The 25,489-nt window shown below is 41.7% G+C and overlaps 1 protein-coding gene across 8 annotated transcripts in view; it reads left to right on the plus strand.

Annotated features, from left to right (window-relative positions):
* Nucleotides 1-25,489, plus strand: part of KANSL3 (KAT8 regulatory NSL complex subunit 3) — a 76,121-nt gene that overhangs the window by 45,834 nt on the left and 4,798 nt on the right. The window lies entirely within an intron of this gene.

Here is a 25,489-nt window from a genome sequence, read left to right on the forward strand (position 1 = left end):
TTGGCCTGCACGTGACCTTTTCAGTTTACTTCCCACCAGGCCAAGAGTAATTGATGTTGATATGGTGGGGCTCTTGGCTGAGCCTACGTCAGTAGGTGGGGTCCCTCAACCTTGATCCTGAAAGATCAGTATCCTTTCGCACTTCCTATACCTCCACCCACCGCCAATAAATACATAAAGATTTAGAGATGAATGAATGAATTCCAACCTCTAGATTATTTGCTAACTTGTATTCAGGAGGACCTTCCTTCTAACCCCTAAATTCCAGGTCACTACCCTTGGCATTGGAGCCCTCTGGGTGGAGGCCATAGTTCTGGTATGCTGCTTGGAGTGTCCAGTATACCTGGGCACATCGTGTTACCCTCCTTAGTAGACATCTGGTTTGCTGTCTTCTCCCTCTCAAACTCTAGTCTCACTGACTTGAGCAGTCAGGTCAAGCGAGATGAGGATTAGATTGTTAAAATGACAGCTCTCTGAAACTTCAGGGGTATGGGGACAGGGCCATAGCAAATAATGATGCAGACAAGTCTTTTTTACCTTTTTATGTCTTTTTCAAGCACACATTTTGGTCAGGGTTGATGGCTGCAAGAAGGAGAAACCTATTCACCACCAAAATAGCTCTGAAAGGGAATATTCTCTCATTAGGCATTTTTATAGACAAGGAGCCTCACGGTTTTGGTACTTGCCTCATGACCTCAAGTGGCTTGGACTTGCCGGGATCCAGTTTTGATCCTATTGTCACAGGACTTTTTAGCTGCAGAACCCTTCATGGATGGCTGGTCTCTTTCATTCAGTTCAAATTCTGAAGACAGCCTGATTGGCTCACTCTCACTTGTGGGTTGGTTCTCCTTATCTCTTCCCACCCAGTCCAATCATAGTATCCAGAAGATGAAGTCATGTGGTTCATATCATTACTTTTCTAAGGAGAAGTAGATGGATTTAAACAAAGCAAAACACTGCTGGACTGTTAGATATGTGTGTTTTTAACCTGCAATTGTAGCATAGTATAACACCCTTCACCAAGTTTCCCCAGTACTTACATCTCACATAACTATAATACAAAATTAAAACCAGGAAGTTGGTACAATGTGTGTGTATAGTTCTATGTCATTTTATCGCTGTAACCATAAACAAAATACAGAATGGTTCCATCAGAACAAAGATCTCCCTCATGCCACCCCTTTATAGTTGCATCCATCTCCTTCCCCACTATTCCTGACCCTAGCAACCACTAATCTCTTCTACTTGTCCTAAATAGGTTGATGTATAAATAGAATCTTACAGTGCATGGCCTTTTGAGATTGTCTTGTTTTCATTCAATATCATTTCCTTGATACACATCCAAGTTGTTACGTGTATATGAGTAGTTCATTCCTTTTATTGCTGAGTGGTATTTCATGGTATGGGTTTAGCACAGTTTGTGTAACAATTCATTCACCTATTGAGGGACATCTAGTTTGTTCCCTGTTGGGGGCTATTACAGATAAAGCTACTGTGGCAATTGTGTGCAGTGGTTTTTTTGGTTTTTTTTTTTTTTTTTTTTTTTTTTTTTGAGACGGAGTCTTGCTGTGTCGCCTAGGCTGGAGTGCAGTGGCACGATCTCAGCTCACTGCAACCTCCACCTCCCTGGTTCAAGCAATTCCCCTGCCTCAGCCTCCTGAGTAGCTGGGATTACAGGCACACACCACCAGGACCGGCTAAATTTTTTGTATTTTTAGTAGAGACAGGGTTTCACCATGTTGGCTAGACTGGTCTCAAACTCCTGACCTCAGGCAATCCTCCTGCCTCAGCCTCCCAAAGTGCTGGGATTACAGGTGTGAGCCACTGTGCCCAGCCAATTGTATGCAGTTTTTTAAATGAGAACATGAGTTTTCATTTCTCTCTGGTAAATAACCAGGAGTGTGATTACTAGGTCATATGTTAAGTTTTTAATTTTTTAGGAAACTGCCAGCCCAGCCTGATGGCTCACACCTGTAATCCCAGCACTTTGGGAGGCCAAGATGGGAGGATTGCTTGAGCTCAGGAGTTTGAAACCCCCTAGGCAACATAGATAGACCCTGCCTCTACAAAAATACAAATTAGCCGGGTGTCATGCCGCGCACCTGTAGTCCCGGCTACTTGGGAAGCTGAAATGGAAGGATTGCTTGAGCCTGGGAGGTCAAGGCTGCAGTGAGCCGTGATCATGCCATGGTACTCAATCTGAGCAACAGAGTGAGACCTTGTTTCTAAAGAAAAAAAAAAAAAGAAACTGCCACTGTTTTTCAGAGTAGTTGTACTATTTTACATTCCTATCAGCAGTGTATGCGAGATTCATTTTCTCGGCATTCCTGCCAGCATTCTATATTGTCTCTTTTATTATTTATTTATTTTTATTTTATTTTTGGGAGACTGAGTCTCATTCCGTCGCCCAGGCTGGAGTGCAATGCGCGATCTTGGCTCACTGCAACCTCTGCCTCCCAGGTTCAAGCAATTCTGCCTCAGCCTCCCTAGTAGCTGGGATTACAGGCATCCACCACCACACCTGTCTAATTTTTTTTTTTTTTTTTTTTTGTATTTTTAGTAGAGATGGGGTTTCACCACGTCGGCCAGGCTGGTCTTGAACTCCTGACCTCAGGTAATCCACCCGCCTCAGCCTCCCAAAGTGCAGGGATTACAGGTGTGAGCCACCGCGCCTGGCCTCTTATTTTTTATTTTAGCCATTCTAATAGGTGTGTAGTGGTATCTCATTGTGGTCTTTTAAATTTGTTGAGGTTTATGGCCCAGGGGTGATCTATCTTGGTATGTATTCTGTGGGTGCTTAAATGTGTTCTGCTGTAGGGTGGAGTGTTCCATAAATGTCGATAAAATTGTTGGTTGATGGTGTTGTCAGGTTCTTGCATATCCTTGCTGATTTTCTGTCAAGTTGTTCTGTCAACTGTAAAGAGTGGTGTTGAAATTTCCAACTATAATTGTGGAATTGTCTATGTCTCCTTTCAGTTCTGTCAGTTTTTATTACACATATTTTTCAGTTCTGTTATTTGGTACATACACTTTTAGGATTTCTGTGTCTTTTTAGTGGATTGACCCTTTTATCATTATGTAATGTCCCTCTGTCCCTGTTGGTTTTCTTTGCCATGAAGTCTACTTTATTTGACACTATACCCATTCTACTTGTTTTTGATTTATGTTTGCATGACATATTTTTTATTCTTTTGTTTTCACCCTACCTATGTCATTATATTTCAAGTGAATTTCTTGTAGACTGCATGTAGCATATGATTTTTCTTCTATACCAATATCATTCTTTTAATTAGAGTTTTTAGACTGTTTTCTTACATGTAATTATAGGTAATGTTAGGCCTTAAGTTGGCCATTTTAGTTTTTGTTTTCCATTTTTTGTTTTCATTTTCCTGCCTGTAAGTGGGTTACTTGAACACTTTTTTTAGAATACAATTTTGGTTTATTCATAGCGGTTTGAGTTGTATCTCCTTGTATAGTTTTTTACTGGTTGCTCCAAAATGTTACTTTATATATATGTAACTTACCACAGTCTCCTGGTATCCACATTACCCTCTTCCACCTCTAGTATAACTATCTATGTACTTTGAGAACCACGTTAGACAGTGTTGTAAGTTTTGCTTCAAATATAATTTAGAAAACTTAAGAAAAGGGCTGGGTGCGGTGGCTTAAGCCTGTAATCCCAGCACTTTGCAAGGCCAAGGCAGGCAGATCACTTGAGGTCAGGAGTTCAAGACTAGCTTGGCCAACATGGTGAAACCCTGTCTCTACTCAAAAAAATACAAAAATTAGCTGGGTGTGGTGGTGGGCGCCTGTAATCCCAGCTACTCCGGAGGCTGAGGCACGAGAATTGCTTGAACCCAGGAGGCGGAGGTTGCAGTGAGCCGAGATTGCACCACTGCACTTCAGCCTGGGTGACAGAGCGAGACTCCGTCTCCAAAAAAAAAAGAAAAGAAAAGGGAAGTCTATTGTAGTTACCCATATTTTTGCTCTTTCCATTGTTCTTTCTTCCTAATGTTCCAAGATTCCTTCTTTTACCATTTCCTTCTTATTTAGAGAACTCTCTTTAGCCAGTCTTCTTTGTTGTCAGCGGCAACACATTCTTTTAATTTTCCTTTGTCCGAGAATGTCTGAATTTTACCTTTCATTAATGAAGGATAGTTTTGCTAGATAAATTCTGTGTTGACCACAGAATTCTGCTCTTGAATTTGGAAAATTCTGCTTTCCTGTTTTCTGATGAGATATTCAGTGTCATTCAAATTGTTTCCCGTTTGTAGATAAGGTGTTGTTTCTTTGTGCTTTCAATATTTTTTCTTTTTCTTTAATTTTCAGGTTTGAATATGATGCATCTTGACGTGGATTTTGTTTTTTTTTTTCTGTTTAGGATTTGCTCAGCTTCTTGAACCTGTATAGGCTTAAGCCTTTTTACCATATTTGGGGAATTTTCAGCCACTATTTTTTCAGTGCTTCCTTCTTTTTCCTCTGCATCATGCCCCCAGTGGCATGACTATTAGATCTTAGGTATAGCCCTACAGCACCCTCAGGCTCTGTTCTTTTGTTTTTTGTTGGTTTGTTCTCTTTTCAGATTGTGTCTGTTGTTCTGTCTTCAAGTTCACGGATTCTTTCTTGTGTCCCTTCTGTTCTGCTGTTGAGCCTATTCATTGATTTTTTTCATTTAGATTATTCTATTTTTCATTTCTCAAATTTGTTTTGTTCTTTATGTCTTCTGTATCCTTCCTGAGGATTTCTGTTTTCATTTGTCTTAGTGTGATATTGCTCATTGCAGCATTTAAAATGATGGCTGCTTAAAAATCCTTGTTAGACAGTTCTAATATCTGTGTCTTCTCAATTTTGGCATCTGTTGGTTGTCTTTTCTTATTTGAGTTGAGAATTTCTTGGTTCTTGATATGTTCTTTGAGTGGTTTTGGATGAAACTGGGACATTTTGAGTGTTATCTATGAAACTCGATCTTCTTTAAATCTTCTGTTTTAGCAGGCCTCATCTGACACTGCTTTCATAGGGGAACTTTGTTACTGCCAGATGGGGTGGAAGTCTAGGATCCCCACTTGGCTTTCATTGACATTGGGGTGGAGTCTTTACTGCTGGGTGGAGGTGGGAGTTTTGGCTCCCCACCTGGCCTCTGCTGCTGCCAGCCAGCCTAGCTGGAAGGGAAGGAGTACCTTGTTGGTCTTTCTCACATGTTCTTGTTTCTAGGCAGAGGTAAATGCCCTGACTCTTCACTAGGTCTTTGCTGATGCCACCTAAGCTGGGACAGGGTTGTGTCTTATTGCCAGGTGGGTAGATTTCCAGGCTAACCACATGGTCTCTAATGGCACAAAAAGAGTGGGGGTTGGGAGCTTTATTACCACTCATCGGGATTGAAGTTTTAGTTTCCCACTTGGCCTACTTCAACACCACCCCCCAAAAACTAAACATTTGAGGAGACAGCCACCTCACAAAAGGCAACAGTGGACAACATATACTTTCTGAAGCAGAATTATTGGAAGAGATAAGTTAATATGTGACTAATATATGTAAGGAGTTATGGTTGGTCAGATACTGATATGAAACAACAGGAAACTGTTATTTAAAAACCCAGAAATACTAGTTATAGAAAATATAATAGCTAAAACAAGGTAATTATGGGATAAAAAGTAGAAGGGATATGGCTAAAGAATCAATTAACTGGAAGATTAGAATTAGGAATTCTCTCAGAAGGCATCAAAAGAGCCAAGAAGTATAGAGGACAGAAGTAGAAGCAGTAGAACACAATTAAGAGTCATGAAGGGAAAGCTGGCTACTCAGGAAGATTGCTTAAGGCCAGGCGTTGAAGCCTGTAGTGTGCGATGATCAGGCCTGTGGATAGCGACTGCAGTCCAGCCTGGGCAACATAGTGAGACCCTGTCTCTCAATTTGCTTTTTCAATTTTTAAAAGCCATGAAAGGAAAATGAAATAAAAAACAAGGAAGTAATTTTTTACATAATGGAGGATAAATTTCTAAGAATTAAGAGAAAATTGAAAGGCCTCAGTTTGAAAGCATTCACATGGAGTCTCAACTGGGAGCAATAAGGAAAACCCACATCTAGACACATTATAATTAAAGACAGAAAATCTTTCTTATTTTTAAATTTGATTCCAGTAGTTGTTGGGGAAGAGGTGGTTTTTGGTTACATGGGTAAGTTCTTTGGTGGTGATTTCTGAGATTTTGGTGCACCTGGCATCTGAGCAGTGTACACTGCACCAAATGTGTAGTATTTTAATCACCCCCACCCTTACTTACCCCAAAGTCCTCAAAGTCAATTATATCTTTTTTTTTTTTTTTTTTTTTTTTTTGAGACTGAGTCTCACTCTGTCATCCAGGCTAGAGTGCAGTGGCACGATTTTGGCTTACTGCAAGCTCCGCCTCCTGGGTTCAAGTGATTCTCATGCCTCAGCCTCCCGAGTAGCTGGGATTACAGGTGCCCACCACCACGCCCGGCTAATTTTTATATTCTTGGTAGATATGGTTTCACCATGTTGGCCAGGCTGGTGTCAAGCTCCTGACCTCAAGTGATCCGCCCGCCTCAGCCTCCCAAAGTCCTGGGATTACAGGCATGAGCCACCGCGCCCAGCCCAATTATATCATTCTTATGCCTTTGTGTCCTTATAGCTTAGCTCCCACTTCTAAGTGAGAACGTACAATATTTGGATTTCCATTCCTGAGTTACTTCACTTAAAATAATGGTCTTCAGCTCCATCCAGGTTGGTGCAAATGCCATTATTTTGTTTCTTTTTATGGCTGAATAGTATTCCATGGTATATATATACCACATTTTTTTTTTATCCACTCTTTGGTTGATGGGCATTTAGGCTGGTTCCATGTTTTTGCAGTTGCAAATTGTATTGCTGTAGATGTGTGTGCAAGTGACTTTTTCGTATAATGACTATTTTCCTTTGGGTAGATACCCAGTAGTGGGATTGCTGGATCAAATGATAGTTCTAATTTTAGTTCTTTAAGGAATCTCCATACTGTTCTCCATAGTGATTGTACTAGTTTACATTCCCACCAGCAGTGTAAAAGTGTTCCCTTTTCATGCCAGCATCTATTATTTTAAAATTTTTAGTTATGGCCATTCTCGCAGGAATAAGGTGGTTTCACACTGGCTTTGATTTGCATTTCCCTGATAATTAGTGGTGTTGAGCATTTTTTCATATATTTGTTAGCCATTTGCATATCTTGAGAATTGTCTGGTAATGTCCCTTGCCCTTTTTGTGATGGGATTACATATTTTTTTCTTGCTGATTTAAGTTTCTTGTAGATTCTGGTTATTAGTCCTTTGTTGGATGGATAGTTTGTGAATATTTTCTCCGATTCTGTAGGTTGTTGTGTACTCTGATTTTTCATTTGCTGTGCAGAGGCTTTTTAGTTTAATTAGGTCCCATCTATTTATTTTTGTTCTTGTTGCATTTGCTTTTGGGCTCTTGGTCATTAACTCTTTACCTAAGCCAACAAAAGACAGAAAATCTTAAAGGCTTCCATAGAGAAAATCCACATCCACCGCAGCATTTGAGCCAGAATCAGACTAATGTGAGACATCACAACATGAATCTTTGCTTCAAGAAGTCATTAATGTTTTTAACATAGTGGAGGACAGAACATGGAATTTAAGTGTTAGGACATTATAAGAATGTCCTCAGGCATACACAGCTTCAGAAGATCTGACACACAAAGACTCGTTGGTGCACTCCCATGTTTATTACAGCACCATTCACAGCAGCCAAGATAGAGAATCAACCTAAGTGTACATCAGCAGATGAATGGATAAAGAAAATGGGATATATATATACACAATGAAATACTACCTAGTTAAAAAAAAAATTCTGTCATTTGCAGCAACATGGATGAACTTGGAGGACATGTTAAGTGAAGTAAGTCTGGACAGAAAAATACTGCGTGTTCTCACCCACAGGTAGGAGCTAAAAAAGCTGATCTTATAGAAGTAGGGAGTGTAGGTGGGATGAATAACTTCTAGTGTTCTATAACACTATAGGCTGACTATAATTAACAATTTATTATAGATTTTCAAATTCCTAGAAAACCAGATTTTGAACGTTCCCAGGATAAAGAAATGAGAAATGTTTTGAGGTGCTGGATATGCCAATTATCCTGATTTGATCATTACACATTGTATACACGCTTTGAAATATTGTACTCTGCCCCATAAATACATACAATTATATGCCAGTTAAAAATAATAAAAGCTGGCCGAGTGCAGTGGCTCATGCCTGTAATCTAAGCAATTTGGGAGGCTGAGGTGGGAGTATCTCTTGAGCCCAGGAATTCAAGGCTGCAGGGCACCATGAGTCACCACTGCGCTCCAGCCTGTGCAAGAGCGTCTCTAAAAATAAAAGTGAAAAAAGAATAGACACACCACAGACTCAGATAAAATGTTTGTAATATGTATTTGACCGAGGACACACATATAACCAGAATACATAAAAGAATTACTACAAATCATGATTTAAATGTAATAAATATTTGTAGGCTTAAATAGAGACATTCCACAAGAAGATATCCAAGTAGCCAATGTGCACATGAAAGAGTTTTCAATATCACTGGTCATGAGTAAAATGCAATATTAAACCAATAAAATACCACTTTATACTCACTAGAATGGCTAAAATTAACAACAATACCGAGTGTTAGCAAGGATAAGGAACACCTGGAACTCTTAGACATTGCTGGTGGTAGTCTATTATAGTAAACCACTTTGAAGAACTGTTTGAGCAATTCCTCTCCTACGTATATACAAAAGAGAAATGATAACTTACGTCCGCAAAAGTAGTGACTTCTACAAGTACATTCATAGCAGCTTTATTCATAATAGCCCAAAACTGAAAATAGACTGAATGTCCCTTAATAGGAAAATGGATATACACATTGCAGTATTTTCATATAGTGGAACACTATTTGGTAATGAAAAGAACCACTGACATGCAATGACCTGGATGAATCTCAATAGCATGCTGAATGGCAGAAGCTGGACCCAAAAGACTACACGGTATGATTCCACTGATAGGAAATCCAAATTTGAACAAAACTAGTCTGCGGTTATAGAAGTCAGATCATGATTGAGAGAGACTGTAACTAGAAAGGAGTACAGAGACTTTTTCAGTCGGGGGGAAATGTTCTATATCTTGTTTTGGATGGACATTACAAGGATGTATACAAATGTTGAGACTCAGTTGAGTGAGAAGGGGCCCACATCTGGTAATAGCCAAGTAGCTCCTACCAGACCATTCCACGCACATGTAATAACTATAAATAAAAAAATAGAAAACTTCCCATAAGCTGCTGGAGAGCAGCAGAAGCAGACAGATAATGGGAAGGTGGGTGACACTTAGATACAGAGAGTAAAACAGTGAATTTTGTTTGTATGGCTTGTAGTCTGAGGGCAAACCATAGTCTGTACCATGCAGAGCAGCTAAAATTCAGAAATGTGCTGCTGTAACCATTCTGTCCAGCTTGCAGAACAAAATAGCAGAGGTTGGGTTGACCATTGCAGCTGGAAAGTGAGGGGATACTCACAGGAAGAAGAGAGTGAGCCTCAGATATTCTGCACACTGTGTCCAAACCTTCCTGTAGCCCCTAAACTACACATGTGTGTGTTAGACTTCCAGCAGTCCAGCTAAGGCTAAAAGAATTGAACTGAAATTTCAGCTGCCTTCGACTGCAGGCAAGCAATATGCAGTTTGAGTCTAGTAAAGTTACCTGCCTATTAGCATGAATAATCAGTATTTTTCAGCAACATTATAGAATCCAACATTTTTGGAAGATATGTCCAGAATATGATCCCAAATTATTCAGTAAAGAGGCAAATATTACCCACGCTCAAGAGAAAAGGCAATCAATTGAGACTGACCCAGAGATGATGCAGACATTGGAATTAGCAAGCAAGGAATTTAAAGCAGCTCTTAATATTACGCTATAGGATGTAAAGGAAAGTGCTCATAATGAAGAAAGTGGTAAGAAGTACAGAAGAGAAGTCCAAACTGGAAAAAGCCAAATGGAAATTCTGTAACTGGAAAATTAAATACTTGAAATAGAAAATTCAGTGGATGGGCTTAATAGCAGATTGGAAGTTACAAAAGAGTTATTGATTTTCTTCTTTTTTTTTTTTTTTTGAGACAGAGTCTTACTCTGTTGCCTAGGTTGGAGTGCAGTGGCACTATCTCCACTCATTGCAACCTCCACCTCCTGGGTTCAAGCGATTCTCCTGCCTTAGCCTCTAGAGTAGCTGGGATTACAGGCGTGTGCCACCATGCCCGGCTAATTTTTGTATTTTTAGTGGAGACGGGGTTTCACCAGCCTTACCATTTGGCCAAGCTGGTCTCAAACTCCTGGCCTCAAGTCATCCGCCCGTCTTGGCCTCCCAAGTGCCGGGATTATAGACGTGAGCCACCGCACCTGGCCGAGTTACTGACTTTTAAAACAAAAACAAGTTATCTGGGGGAGAGAAAAATAAAATTGAAAATAGTGAATAACACCTTAGGGCAATATCAAAAGATCTAATGTACAAATAATTTTTAAAGTCCAAGGACAAGAGGAAAGAGGCCCCCCAAGGAAAATATTTAAATGAATAATAGCTGAAGTATTTTTATATTTGGTGAAAGACAAAATTTGTAGGTTCAAGAATCTCAGTTAACCTTGAGCCTCAGTGATAGGATATGGATGTTCATTGTACAAGTCTTGCCATTTTTTTCTCTGTGTTTGAAATTTTTTATAATGTTAAAAAACAAAATCCTCAAAACAAAACATTTATATTGAAAGAAACATTTAGAAGTACTCAGACACAAGTCCAGATGAAGTAGACAGAGATATAGAAAGTGAGGGTGGTTAAGTATCTATAAAGTTTGTTGTTACCTTAAAAGCCTCAAAGAAAATATAGTCTGTAGCCATCTACAGCTAAAATTCTAAATATCAATATGAGGATGGGGTAAGGGAGCAAAAGATAAAAAGCAGCATGTTGAAGCACTCGTGGAAAGATATTGGTAAATTTAAGAAGCTTATAATAGTATATGAAGATAAGAATGAATGCTAATATACCAGTAACCACCTTAAGAACAGAGATATAATCTAAACCTTTTTTTTTTTTTTTGAGATGGAGTCTTGCTCTGTCACCCAGGCTGGAGTACAGTGGCATGATCTTGGCTCACTGCAACCTCCGCCTTCTGGGTTCAAGTGATTCTCCTGCCTCAGCCTCCTGAGTAGCAGGGATTACAGGCATGTGCCACCACGCCTGGCTAATTTTTGTATTTTTAGTAGAGACGGGGTTTCACCATGTTGGTCAGGCTGGTCTCGAGCTCCTTACCTTGTGATCTGCCCGCTTCGGCCTCCTGGAGTGCTGGGATTACAGGTGTGAGCCACCGTGCCCCGCCCCTTAGGTGATTCTTAAAGCGGGGAAACTAAAGCACTAGGCTTTGGGGCTCTCTTCTCAGGCATCCTCCTCAATTCCCAGAGGAGGGACCTGAGACTCAAAACAGGGAGTCTGCAGGGCCGCACAGCCGCTGGCTGAAGGCTGGGAAAGAGCCAGATGTTTTCTAGAAGGGCTCATTCTGTCTCACTGTCCTGGCCTAACAGGAGGTGGCAGCGCTGGTTCTGAGTTCTTGCTACTGCTTCTCTGGATTGGCCTCACTCAGGGAGTGCAGTTATCTCATGGGCTGGAATCCTGGTTACTGGAATGCAGAGACAAAAGTCTTGTATCTCCTGTGGAGCCCACTGTAGGCATAGGAAACCTAACATTATTTGGTTCTATGATGTCTCTGTTTTGCAGGGATTCCACACATGACACTTTTTAAAATGCAAACTTTTATATTCAAATATAATGTATATGCATAAAAGTGCACCAATAGAAACTATACAGTATAATGAATTTTCACAAACAACACACACCTGTTTAACCAACATACAGGTAAGAAATAGAACATTACCACACTATCCTTCTGCTCCAGGACAACCTCTTTCCTGACTTCTACCACCATAGGTTGGTTTCGCCTATTTTTAAACTTAATAAAGGTGGAATTATGTATTTTTTGCATGTCTAGCTTCTTTCAACATTATGAAAGTATATAGATGTATTACATACAACATCTATTACATCCATGTTGTATGTAATAGTTCATTTGAAATGTTATATAACATTTATGAAATGTTATTTCATGTGATAGTTTGGGATTATTGCAAATAATACAACTATGTACATGCCTTTTGGTTAATACATGCACACATTTCTGTTGGAGGAATGGAGTTGTTGGGTTGCAGGATATGCTCATGTCAAGGAGCCTATGTTCCAGTAAAACGAGAATTGGAATTCCTCCTCTAGTGGCACTTCAGTTAAGGAGGAAGTTACTCTGGAAGCCATCAGCAGGCTGTAGGATAGGTTCTGTTCCTATTTAGGTGCCAAGAGCTACATATGCATATCAGTGTGCACATCTTAAGTGAATTGACACACTTTCAAGTCTCTGCCACTCTGAGTGGACAGGTGTGTCTTTCAGAGGTTTATTAACAGATGCATTAGTTCACATCTTGGCAAGAAAAGATGGCAGACTCAAAGGGTATATTAGAATTGGTGAAGGGACAATTTAGACAGAGTGAAGGAAAACAACGGGGCTTTGAAGCTCCCAGGACACACACTCAACGCTTCAGCAAGGCCTCAGTGAGCTCATGAAGCAGGGAGGAGTGGGTAGGAGCAGCCTTCGCCACCAGGCGCCATCCCTGCAGCCTACATAAGCACACCTGTCCTTTCAGAACCCCCTGGGCTCCCACAGGCCTTGCACCCATAGGCCTGAAGGAGCAGTGTTACTAGGTTCTGGGAGAGCTGTAGCCATGGAGAGGCTGCAGAGAGAGCTGGGTGAGTGGGAGGTTGGAAATAAATACTTCCATGTCTTCTCTTGCCTCTCATCACCTGCTGGAAGCCAGAGGATAATGCAGTTCTTATAGGTCAGCCTCCTGGGGTAGTTTCCTAGGGCGCAAAGCAGGGATGTGAGGGAGAAGGATGGATCTGGAGGGGCAACCAGAATATCTGACCTGATAGATGTATTTTTCAGCTGGAAAAGGCATACATATTGAGAGTAGAAATGTTGGCCAGTATAGAAAAGCATAAAGAAGAAAAAAAAAGAATATCTATAATCTCATCAACCAGAAGCATTGTCTGTTTACATTTTGGTGTGTTTGTTTCTAGTCCTTTTCCATACATATTTTTCAGTAGTTGGGATCACACCATGCATGTAGTTTTTTATTAGTTTTTGTAATGAGTTGGCACCAGAATTCCTCTTGGGGAAGAGAGCTTTTGGTTTGGGGAAGGTTCCTTGAGAAACTGGAATAGATGATATGGCTCTGACTGTAAGGTATTAGTAGCTCAAGCAAAGGATGGTTAATATCTCTGTAGGAGAGAGTGGATTTTTTTATATTTACTGGTGCTTTTGAAGAGAAGGTGGCTAGGGAAGCATCCTGATGGCAGGGTGGCCAAGGGGCAGGTTAAGAATGGCCTACAAAACTGATGACTTATTCTCCCATTCTTCATACCACTAGAATTACAGTGTTGTGGAAGACTTGGGGGAGATCCCTTTCTCAGGGAGGGATGGGCATGTAGCCCAGTCCTGGCTAGTGAATTTTAAGGGGACTGTGCCAGAGGCTACTGGGAAGGGTTTCCTCCTGATAAAAAGGGAGGGGCACGTGAGGAGAAATTCTCTGCCCTGCATTGACCTTTGTTTCCTGCCCCAACTTGCAACTTGAAGAGAAAGGCCAAGGATTAAGAATTAGGACTCATTAGGCCGGGCACGGTGGCTCACACCTGTAATCCCAGCACTTTGGGAGGCCGAGGCGGGCGGATCATGAGGTCATGAGATCGAGACCATCCTGGCTAACACGGTGAAACCTCGTCTGTACTAAAAATAGAAAAAAATTAGCCGGGCGTGGTGGCGGGTCCCTGTAGTCCCCGCTACTCAGGAGGCTGAGGCAGGAGAATAGCTTGAATCCAGGTGGTGGAGCTTGCAGTGAGCCGAGATCACGCCACTGCACTCCAACCTGGGTGACAGAGCGAGACACTGTCTCAAAAAAAAAAAAAAAAAAAGAATTAGGACTCATTAGCCAGGCGGGTACACGCCTGTAAACTCAGCTACTCAGGAGAAGGGAGGATCACTTGAGACCGGGAGTTCAAGACCAGCCTGGGTAACATAGTGAGACCCCTGTCTCCAAAAAGAAAATTTTTTAAAATTAGCCAGACATGGTGGCATGCACCTGTAGTCCCAGTTACTCAAGAGACTGAGGTGGGAAGGTTTCTTGAGCCCGAGAGTTCAAAGCTTCGGTAAGCCATGATTGAGCTACTGCACTCCATATCCTGGGCGACGGAGCAAGACCCTGTCTCAAAACAAAAAAAGAAATAAAAAAAGAATTAGGACCCTGGCCCCCATTCTCAGCTCTGTCTCTGTGTCATTTGTTAATTCTGAGTCCTGCTTGCATCTTGGCATTGATTCCACCCACCCCCTCCTCCCCCAAGTAGGGAGAACAATAACAATGCTTACATTCAAGCTTTATCCTAGGCCATCATTACTGGTATTCTATAGTTCAGGGAAAAACTGAGGCACAGAGAGGTTAAGTAACTTGCCCAAATCACACAGCTGGTAAGTGGCAGAACCATAGCCGAATTCTGGCAGTCCACTGCAAAGCCCACTCTCAAGCAATCTCTAATCGCAATGACTTGGCTCTCAGGGTTGTGGTGGGTAAGCCTGCTGTGCTCGGAAACTGAATAGTAGCTCATGGCCTATCCATGATAGGTAAAGGGTTGATTGGTTGCAAACCTCTTATCTAAATGGCCTGTAAAAGCACACACAGTGTGCTTGCTCACAGTGCCCAGAGACCACGTGGGAGGTGCCAAATATGGGTGGTAACAGGCAAGGAAGAGGGAGTATCTGTACCAAATCTGGTTTTGAGGAAGAATTGTATGTCATGTTGAATTGACAGTCTGTCTAATTGGATGGGTAGATGGCTCCTACATGGGTGTCGTAGGCTCTGGCAATGCTGGGCATCCCATTTTCCCATAACTTGTCAGGCTTAAAGTGATTACTGAGGAAGGTGGAAACCAGGCTTGACCACTTGGTTCTTGGTCCATGTGTTCAGACTTCCCTAGAGAGCACCTGTCCTGGAGGATCTAAGCCAGGGCTTCTCATGGTGAGCCCTCTCCGAGAGTGGAGAAGCAGACCAAGGCAGTGGGGAGTGGGACTCTTCTTATGTGGATCATGCCCAGCACCAAATGAGATTGATTCCAGATTAGGTCAGCAGTCATTCTAGACCAGATGGTCCCTATGGAAAAAAAGTGGAGAGTTAGAACAGGGAAGGGTGAGCAGCAAAAGATGCAAAGGAGAGGGAAAACTGGAACAAGAGACAATAATTTCAAAAATCTGTAGGTTTGTCTTTTTCCCTCTCTTCCTAAGCAGTTTAGTCCTAAAGCCACTAAATAATGCACAGCCAAAAGGGAAAATATTCATGCATGTGGCAGGGGGAGAAGCCAGCACTAACTTTTGCTAGAAGTGTTCATTGGAGCCCCAGAAAATCCCCTGGGTTCCAGACCTAGTCCTCTGCCACGATCGTGTGGTAATAACCCCAGTTTTCCCTTGATAATTGGGGTCAGTCACTTCAGCCCGCAAAGTCACTGCTCTTTTTTGATTTAATGTCATGAGGACCCAAAAATGTCTAAATGGAGGCAGTTTCAGCTTCCAGTTTGATGGAGCCATTGTTGGGTCCCTGGTGGAAATAGTCCTCCCTTGGGAACCAAGACCTTCCAAGCAAGCAGAGCTCAAAATTGTGGAGATGAGAAGTGACTGGTCATTATGTGTGCTAGTGGGAAGACCTGCTTTCTTTTCTGTTCTTGCTTCCTGGGCCCATGAAGAGACAGCACTATGTATAGGTCTTTGATTTGAAGGATATATTGCATCCTATAAGATAAAACCCTATTCTTTCAGGGTGTTGACTCCCATCTGGTGCCCTAGGTAATTATCTAGTAGGCCATCCCACTGTTCAGACTGACCTCTTCACGATGGGATCTCTGGTAAGACCAATGAGTTTCATGAACCACAAGCCCATTGTTGCAAGCCTCTGTAATGCATGCCTTCCAGTGAGTATCCACATCAGATATTTGGGACCCAAATATCTGTTCCCCTTTGTGCCCAGTTTGAGAAGTTTATCTATATAATTTCCCCAGATCTCATCACCAATGTACCAACCCTTGTCCCTCCATAACCATCCAGTCATTAATTAGAAATCTTCCTTTAGTCAGCAGATCTGTACTTCTGGTCATCTCTCAGTTCAAACAAAGTGGATAACCAAACAGCTCCAAGTTCTGCTCAATAGGAAGTCTTCTGTTTATCACTGTCCTTCAGAGACACCCAAGTGAGATTGTAATATTGCCATCCACTTTCTGTTGGTTCCAACATATAGAGAACTGCCTGCAAATCAAGCCCAGATTATTTCCTTCTCAGCTACCTAGTCATAAGGAACTCCCAGCAGGCATAGATGAGGATTGAGGGGGAGGAGGCAATGCAGCCAGAGTCAGTGTCGAAGGAGTCTGACTTACTTCTGTCCTCTGGACCTGCTTGAGTCCAGCCTTTTCTATTTTTGCTGCACAGGTCTAATCTGTGGCTAGGTGTGTCAATAACTATAAATTCATGATGGGAAGCTCAGGTCACAAGGTTACTTGATATCTCATGGTTCAGTGTTTATTCTTTACTAAGGGCCAGTAGAAAAGCAGAATCTTTTTCAAACAGATAATAGTTACTTGGAGAAGAGGGCATGGATTTGCCTCCACACTCCAGAGTTCTGTACTGTGATTGTCCTATTAATGCTTGTCACAGGCTCCACAGACCAGCCTGTTTGTCACAGGCACTTTTACTAGCATTGGATCTGTGAGGTCATAAGGCTTGTTCTTCAGCCTGGGCTTGATGCAGAGCAAGAGATTGCTTTAGTCTCTGCTCAAAATTGATTACTCAGTAAATGGGTTGAAATAACACACTCAAGTTTGGTATGCATTGCCTCCAAATGCCAAGAAGGATCCACCAAGGATTTTCTTTATTTTTTAGTTGTAGGTGATGCAAAGTACAGCAACTTGTCTTTTGCCTTGGAGAGGCAATCTTAACATGCTCGTCACACTAGATCTCTGGAAGCTTTGAGATCATAAGCCTTTGAATTTTCATGGGGTTTATCTCCCACCCTCTGTTTACATGCATGCCTCCAAGATATCTAAACTATTTTGCATTTTCTGCTCATCACATCCAATCAGTATAAATGTCAGTTTAGCAGATGGGTATAATGTCAAGATCTCCACACACTGTGTTATGTTAGGAGGAGAATTCACAATACTATGAAGGTCTTGTCAGGTAAAAGCTCATGGTTCTTACCAAGGGGAATGGAGGAAAAAATATTTTCCAGGCCAATAGGTGCATGGCAGGTGTCAGGGGCTTTGTTGATTTGTTCCAGTAAATATACTACATCAGAACAGGAGTTGCAGTCAGACCTACCACTTGATTAATTTTATGATAATCCACAGCCATTACCCAAGATCTAAGTATGTTCTTCACAGTCCAAAAGGTGTGTTAGAAGGAGATGTGATAGGTACTTCCATCCCTCCAACTTTCAAGTCTTTGATATTAGCACTGGTTTCTGCAGTTCCCCCTGGATGCAGTATTACTATTCAGGAGCTTCACTTGGCCCTTTCCTACTGTAAGCCAGCGTAGAGGGATTCAGCCAGTTGCCAGTATATCTATGCCGATTATACATTCAGGAACTGGGAATTTAACCACAGGCATGGATCTACAGATGTCCTGGGTCCACTGTAATTCAAATTTGGACTCAGTCCATTTATCGCCTGCTCAGCGGTAACACAGGAACAGGGAGGAGAAGCCTATGAGAAGTGGAGTAGAAGATGCAAGTCCCTTCTCACTCCTCCATCTTTGCAGCCTCCCTCTGGTGGCCTCTATTAGCAAAGACCCACAGGGAAGCATATCACAAAGCAGAAATGAGGTTTGTAGAGTTCCATATCACAAACCAGAATAGAAAATGTAGATTTGCAGCTGAGATACATATATGCATTATATGTTATTCCCATATACAACCATCCCTCAGTATCCAAGGGGGACTGATTCCAGGACCTCTTGTGGATATCAAAATCCATAGATGCTCAAGTCTCTAGTACAAAATGGTGTAGTATTTGCATATAACCCATGTATATCCTCCCGTATCATTTGAATCATCTCTAGATTACTTACAATACCTTACATAATGTAAATGCTATATAAATAGTTGTTATACTATATTGTTTAGGGAATAATGACAAAAAAATAGTCTGTACATATTTAGTACAGACAGTTTTTCCCTGAATATTTTTGACCCACGATTGGTTGAATCCAAGGATTCAACCCACAGATATGGAGGGCCACAGATATGAAGGGCCAACTGTAATATATATGCTGCAGAACCCACAGATATGGAGGGCCAATTGTAATATATATGCTGCATATCATATATATATAATATATATGCTGTGTGAAATATATATAATATATATGCTGTGTGTTATATATGCTATGTGTTATATATGTGATATAATAATAACTGGCACATGCTTTTTCTCCTCATTTCTCTATCAAAAAATTATTTTTTTTGAGACCAACTCTGCTGTTGTTGACCAACAGCTAATAGGCACAGTAGGAATTCCAGATTTAGAAATTTTGGGCAGCATGGCTGGCCTTGAAGAGGCTGGGATGGAAGAGGTTTCCTGGATCTGCCCACAGTGGTGTACTCAGAGCCCTGGGGGTCCACACACAGCTATAAGAAGCACTGAGAGCTTCCTGCATGTCAGCGTTCTCCTCTTCCTTCATATCCATGACTGGTGCATGCCTGGATTTCTTCTGTCTCTCTTGCACTCATGCCTCCACCTCTCCCTGCCATGTTTGGCTTTGGCATCTTCTTCTGCTGTTGCTGCTCCTCTTCTCAGGCTCTGCTCTTCTGTGGCCACCTCATACATTTCCAGGACTTCACACTCAACAAATGGTTGAATACCATGCAGCTACTAAGGCAAAATCAAAGGTAAATAATACGTGATTTCTTGCCTCACAGAGCCTTATAGTCAAGGGAGGCCGACTCCTCAGACTCTGCCTCCTGTCCTGACCATGCATCTGCCTCCAAACATGCGTTTCTGTCTTCCTCCTAGACGCTGCTGCTTGCCCTGACCAGGTGGTCCTTGCCTCCCTTTTCTCAGCCCACTCCCTCGCTGGGCTCACTGTTTCTAAAGATAAAACCATTACATCAGTGAGTGATTCAGGCCCACAGACCTCCGTTCAATCACTGAGCCCAGGTTCTGTCTGCAGAGTATTCTAATCTCATGCATCCACTCATTCCCCCTTATTCAGGACCTCATTCCGTCATCCTTATAACTGCCACTCTCCCCTATAATCAGTCCATCCTCCACCCTGCAGTTAGCTTAGTAGTCCTATTATGTGGCTCCTACTATGTAATTTACCCCCAAATCTTTATTAGCCTTTACTTTTCCACCAGTGCTTATGTTATCAGGTCTAGCCCTTGTCCTTCCATGACTGGGTCTTGAATCCCTATGCTTACCTTATATTCCTACTAAACTGCACCACTAACTTTGTCCTTAATGCCTCCCATCGCCTTCTGCTTGCATACTTTTGTTACCAAGTTCTCATCGTCTGAAATTTCTTCTGTGTCAGCTTCTGTCTGCTTCCCTTTCCAGTTCTCTTTGTTGTCCCACTCACCCAAACTGTAATTCCACAGAGCTTCTTTTTCATTTTGGAAGATAATGATATTGTTAACCTAACACTCAGCACATATGGCTTTGTATTATAGTTGTTTATGTTCATGCCACATTGCCTTCCTTGGCTGTAGGCTCTTTAAGGGAAGAAATTATATATTATTTACATTTGTATTGATCTTAGTAGCTGGTATGACACTCAACATTTGTTGAGTGTATAAGTAATTCCGTTCTCTCCTCTCACCTATACTTTTCCTCTTTTCCCCTCTTTACTGATGTTTCTCACCTTGGCCTAGAAAAATGTTTACATCTTCTCCATATTAAAAACAAAACTAGGGTTCCTCTTCTACCTAAGATGTAGAAAGCTGGCATGAAAGACAAAATGCAGTGGACAATTAAGGAGGAATGCTTAATTAATAGGAAGAATATTGAGCAATGAAGACAGTCTCAAAGAAGAGCGGGGAGACCTAGGGTTTTATGGGGGCACTTAGACAAGGGAGCCATCTGTATCTTCTGCAAATCTTATGGAAGTCATGCAGAAGGATGGAGATGGGTCTTATCTTGGCATATGCTAGAGCAGGGCGGAACTTTGCAGTTAGCCATTTCCTGAGCCACAAAAAGATAGGGAAATTTCTTAACTGTTGCTGTTTTTAGGCATATGAGGCTCAGGCAGAGTTTACTGTTGTCAGTCCCTTCTTTTTTTGTGAATATCATTCATTACTGAACAACTAAGAGGTGATCGCAAAGCTTTAGAGGGGCAAAGCAGGTATAAGAAATGGCCTCCCAAGGGCTCTTGTTGGTGGTGGTTTTGCAGAGTCAGTTGAGCCATCTGATGAGAGGTGGTGGCAAAGATCAGTTGTTTTAGAGTGCTAGAAATCCGGCATCTTTAAAGAAGCATGACTGAAATGTAAAAGAGAAATATTCATATCAGTGGTTGAATTGAAGTACAGAGCCTGAGGGTAACCTGTTTACTGGATTCCAAGTGGTCAATGGAAGAAAACCTTTTGGTTTTGCAGCAGTGCTTCTTGAGTTTCTTGAAGCTCAAGCTAGGATGGTGATGCTCTTGGTGTTGGTCAGTCTTGGTTCTTGCTCATGTAGAGACATGCATATACAAGCATTTTACTGGTCTTCCTTAGTAGTCCAGACAGTGGCCTGTGCAGGGAGAATTCAGCCCCTGCATGGTCTGCCATGGTGATGAGTCCTTTGAGGTTTATATCAAGTCTTTGGGCTGTAGGTTATAGGGGGTTCTGCAGATCCTGGACAAAGAGCCAGTGCAAGCGTACCTGGAATCCTGACGTAGAATCTAGATGGTGAGCCTTCATTCAGTTCCTGGTGATGCTGAGTCAGGCAGGAGGTAGGAAAATTAAAAATATTAGTTTGGATAACCATAGCCAGATAATGATGACATCTGGAAGAATTGAAAATTTGATAAGAATCCACAATTTAGGCAAGGTGACAGCATCCAGTCCAATTTGCAGGTAGGTACTAAAATTGTTTTTTCCATAGGGTGAAAGGAAGTCAGTTAAATCTTTACCATACAAAACAGTTTGCATATCCATCAGTTACCTGTGATTTATAAAAAAATGAACAGCAATGACCAGAGCCAGAATCTGATAACCCAGATGGGTGTGCATAGATTTCCATTGAAACACAAAATTCCTCTCTACAGTCACTTCCATCTTGATAAAAAATAATCTCAAAGAACTGTTATTCTTGGCGCGGAGGCTCACTTCTGTAATCCCAGCACTTTGGGAGGCTGAGGCAAGTGGATCACTTTAGGTCAGGAGTTCGAGACCAGCCTGGCCAACATGGTGAAACCTCATGTCTACTAAAAATACAATACAAAAAACAAAAAAAAAATTAGCTGGGCGTGGTGGCATGTGCCTGTAGTCCCAGCTACTCAGGAGGCTGAGGCACGAGAATCGTTTGAACCCAGGAGCTAGAGGTTGCAGTGAGCCAAGATCATGCCACTGCACTCCAGCCTGGGCAACAGAGTGAGACTGTCTCAAAAAAACAAACAAAGAAACAAACAAAAAACTATTATTCTTGATCAACACTTGATCACAAAATAAGGCTGGTCTCATTAGACTTGTCTGATTACTCACATAGGTAGAGTAAGAATGGTAATTTGCCACACAGGTCTTCTTAAGTTTACTTTGTTGAAAGTTTTCATCAGGACTTTCAGACTGAGCTTTTAAAATTCTCTTGAGGCTAGGAAGCCAAGCTAAGAACTTGCCATCATACTTTAAATGCAGTACCTATAAATTTGGACAAATTCCTCTTTTCTTGAGTCTCCAGAATATCCTAAGCTTCCTGGTAATGTCAGGAAGTGACCTTTCTTACTCACCTGTAAGGCTGAAACCATGTACTCCAGTGCCAGTTTTCCCAAGAGCATTTTGTAAACATTGGCTCCAAAAAGTCAACCTTAGTTCTTTAAAGTATCTGGTCATAGCTGATTAAATGAGCATCATTCTCAAACATGACATTCGGGGAGGCACCAGAGTAAAAGAAAAAAACTATCTGTAGATGACAAAAGATTTAAAGGCCTTTGTTGCATAACCAATGTTTCCAATTCTGTCCCGTAAACAAGGAGGACAGATTCTTATTGAACCTGTGCAAATAATTATATTGCAATGAAATTAAGAATACTCCAAATTCTGGAAGCATCAGGCAGTAAGAAAAATACACCATTTGCAAACTGATATGGTTTGGCTCTGTGTCCCCACCTAAATTTCATGTCAAATTGTAATTCCCACATGTCAGCAGAGGGGCCTGATGGGATATGATTGGATCATGAGGGCAGATTTCCCCCTTGCTGTTCTCATGATAGTGAGTGAGTTCTCACAAGGTGTGTTTGTTTGAGAATGTGTGGCACTTCACCCATCACTCTCTCTCTCTCCTGCCGCCATGGTAAGACATGCTTGCTTCCTCTTGGCCTTCCGCCATGATTGTAAGTTTCCTGAGGCCTCCTAGCCATGCATCCTGTACAGTCTGCCAAACTATGAGTCAATTAAACCTCTTTTCTTCATAAATTACCCAGTCTCAGATAGTTCTTTATAGCAGTGTAAGAATGGACCAATACACAAATGTTCATTTTAAAGAACATAGTCTACTAAATTGTTATGAGTTATAGATAGCTTAAGATAAAGGAGCTCTTTATGTATTCAGAAAATAGAACATTAAAACAACAATAGTCCAAGCAAAACCCACAACCATCCCCCATCAGTTCATTCAGTCCTATGTCATTAATTCCTGTTCTGCTCAATCTTAGGTTAGTAGTCTCATGAATCCATCTGTTTCTCAACTAGAGTTTTAGAAATCCTGACTCAGTTCAATTATGTGGTCTCAAAGTTGCTTAAGTAGTGCCATCAGAAGTCTATACCCAAAGGTACCTGGCATAGTCCTTTTCCACGGAGCTCTGAGACAGTCCTTCTTTATTGAAGTGATTTCAAGTCCTTTCAGAGAAGCATCAGAGTAAAACAGAACACTATTGGTAGATAACAGAAGACTTAAAATGACTATGGTTAACATACTGCTTATAATTATCAAAAGTGAAAGGCATGATGAGAGTTCATTACAAAGATAATGCAACTCAAGAATATTTGCAGTTTTTGGGGCATGCAAAACAAGATGAAGTCAGTCAAAATATTTTTAGGCAAAATATCTATAAATATAATGATTGACCCTATTTTCAAAGAAAAGTAGATGTTATATCTAATTTATAAAAATTAGTGAACCTTTTCAGGGAAAAAAATCTTAAGATATAAAACATAACAAACATGGACATAATATATCATGAATATACCAAGTATATAACAAATGACAGTGTTAAGTTTTGTGAGAGCCCTGTGTTTCTGGAAAATGGCAAAGGCTGAGAAATCCCCGCACTCTGCCCTCCAGGAAACAGCTTACTGTGAAGACCACCCTTCCCTATATGACTTGGATAAGACTCCCAAATGTTCCTTGTTTACCCTTGACCAAGTCAGACAGACTCTCCAAATTCCCATTCTTTGCCTCATAAATGATTAGCTGAACTCTTTTGTCCCCACTGGACAAAATGGGAACAAAATCAAAATCTTTGGTTCATATTCTCTCCTTCCCCCAAGGCTCCTAAGTATTGGCCCACCCTCAACCTGAGCCAGCAGGCAGTCCTGCTACTTCTGGAAACAGACTGGGCTAGGTGCAGTGGCTCACACCTGTGATCCCCTTAGTTTGGGAAGCCGAGCCTGGAGGTTTTCTTGAGCCCAGGAATTCAAGACCAGCCTGGGCAACAAAGTGAGACTCCATCTCTACAAAAAATTTAAAAATTAGCCAGATGTAGTAGTGCATGCCTGTAGACCCAACTACTCAGGAGGCTGAGGTAGGAGAATCACTTGAGCCCAGGAGGTTGAGGCTGCAGTGAGCCATATTCATGCCACTGCACTCCAGCCTTGCTGACAGAGTGAGACACACACACACACACACACACACACACACACACACACACACACACACAAAAGCGGGGGCGGAGGGGGAGGAAAATAGACTGGCTTTGGGATAAGACATTCTTGGGTCTGCTATCCTGTAATGCCACCCTCCCATTCCACTTTCCCATACCTGGATCTTTCTAGCCTTATTTACTCCTCTCTACAAAATAAAAGCACTTTGCCCAACCTCTAAGATACTTGCAGATCTTACGGTCAGAGCAACCTCCCTCTGGCAATAGTTCCTTACCACACCCCCTTGCAATAACTGCTCCAATAAAGTCTCCTTACGTAGTCTGGGTTTGTTTTTATTTGACTTGAGGAAAGAGATTCAGCAAATCTGGATTAGGTCCTAGACACCTGTATATTAATAAAACTCCATAGTTAAGTGATGTGAATCCTCAATTAAAAACCCTGGCCCAGAAGATAGTAGATTCACATTAGAGAATTAAAGCTGCAACCAAGTTAACATTTTAAAAACTAACAAATTATAACTGATAGCACTATACTGTTTTTGTCTAATATTAGGCAAAGGAGCACCAGGAATCATAAACATATCATGGACAGCAAAGACATTGATGATTGTCTAGAAATTTCCCATAAAGCATACAATTTCTGAAAATTTTATATTAATAATAGCCCAGGGCAGCACGCGGTGGCTCATGCCTGTAATCCTAGCATTTTGGGAGGCCAAGGTCAGAAGTTTGAGACCAGCCTGATCAACATGGTGAAACCCCGTCTCTACTAAAAATACAAAAATTAGCCAAGCATGGTGGCGCATTCCTGTAATTCCAGCTACTCAGGAGGCTGAGGCAGGACAATCGCTTGAACCCAGGAAGTGGAGCTTGCAGTGAGACGAGATCGCACCACTGCGCTCCAGCCTGGGCGACAGAGTGAGACTCCGTCTCAAAAAAAAAAAAAAAAAAAGGCCAGGTGCAGTGGCTCACACCTGTAATCCCAGCACTTTGGGAAGCTGAGGTGGGTGGATTACAAGGTCAGGTGTTCAAGACCAGTCTGGCCAATATGGTGAAATCCTGTCTCTACAAAAAATACAAATATTAGCCAGGCATGGTGCCGCATGCCTGTAGTCCCAGCTACTCGGGAGGTTGAGGCAGGAGAATTGCTTGAACCTGGGAGGCATAGGTTGCAGTGAGGTGAGATCGCACCACTGTACTCTAGCCTGGGCCACAGAGCGAGACTCCGTCTTAAAAAAAAAAAAAAAAGCA

Source organism: Pan troglodytes, chromosome 12, assembly GCF_028858775.2.
Source record: "Pan troglodytes isolate AG18354 chromosome 12, NHGRI_mPanTro3-v2.0_pri, whole genome shotgun sequence".
NCBI classification, from domain to species: domain Eukaryota; kingdom Metazoa; phylum Chordata; class Mammalia; order Primates; family Hominidae; genus Pan; species Pan troglodytes.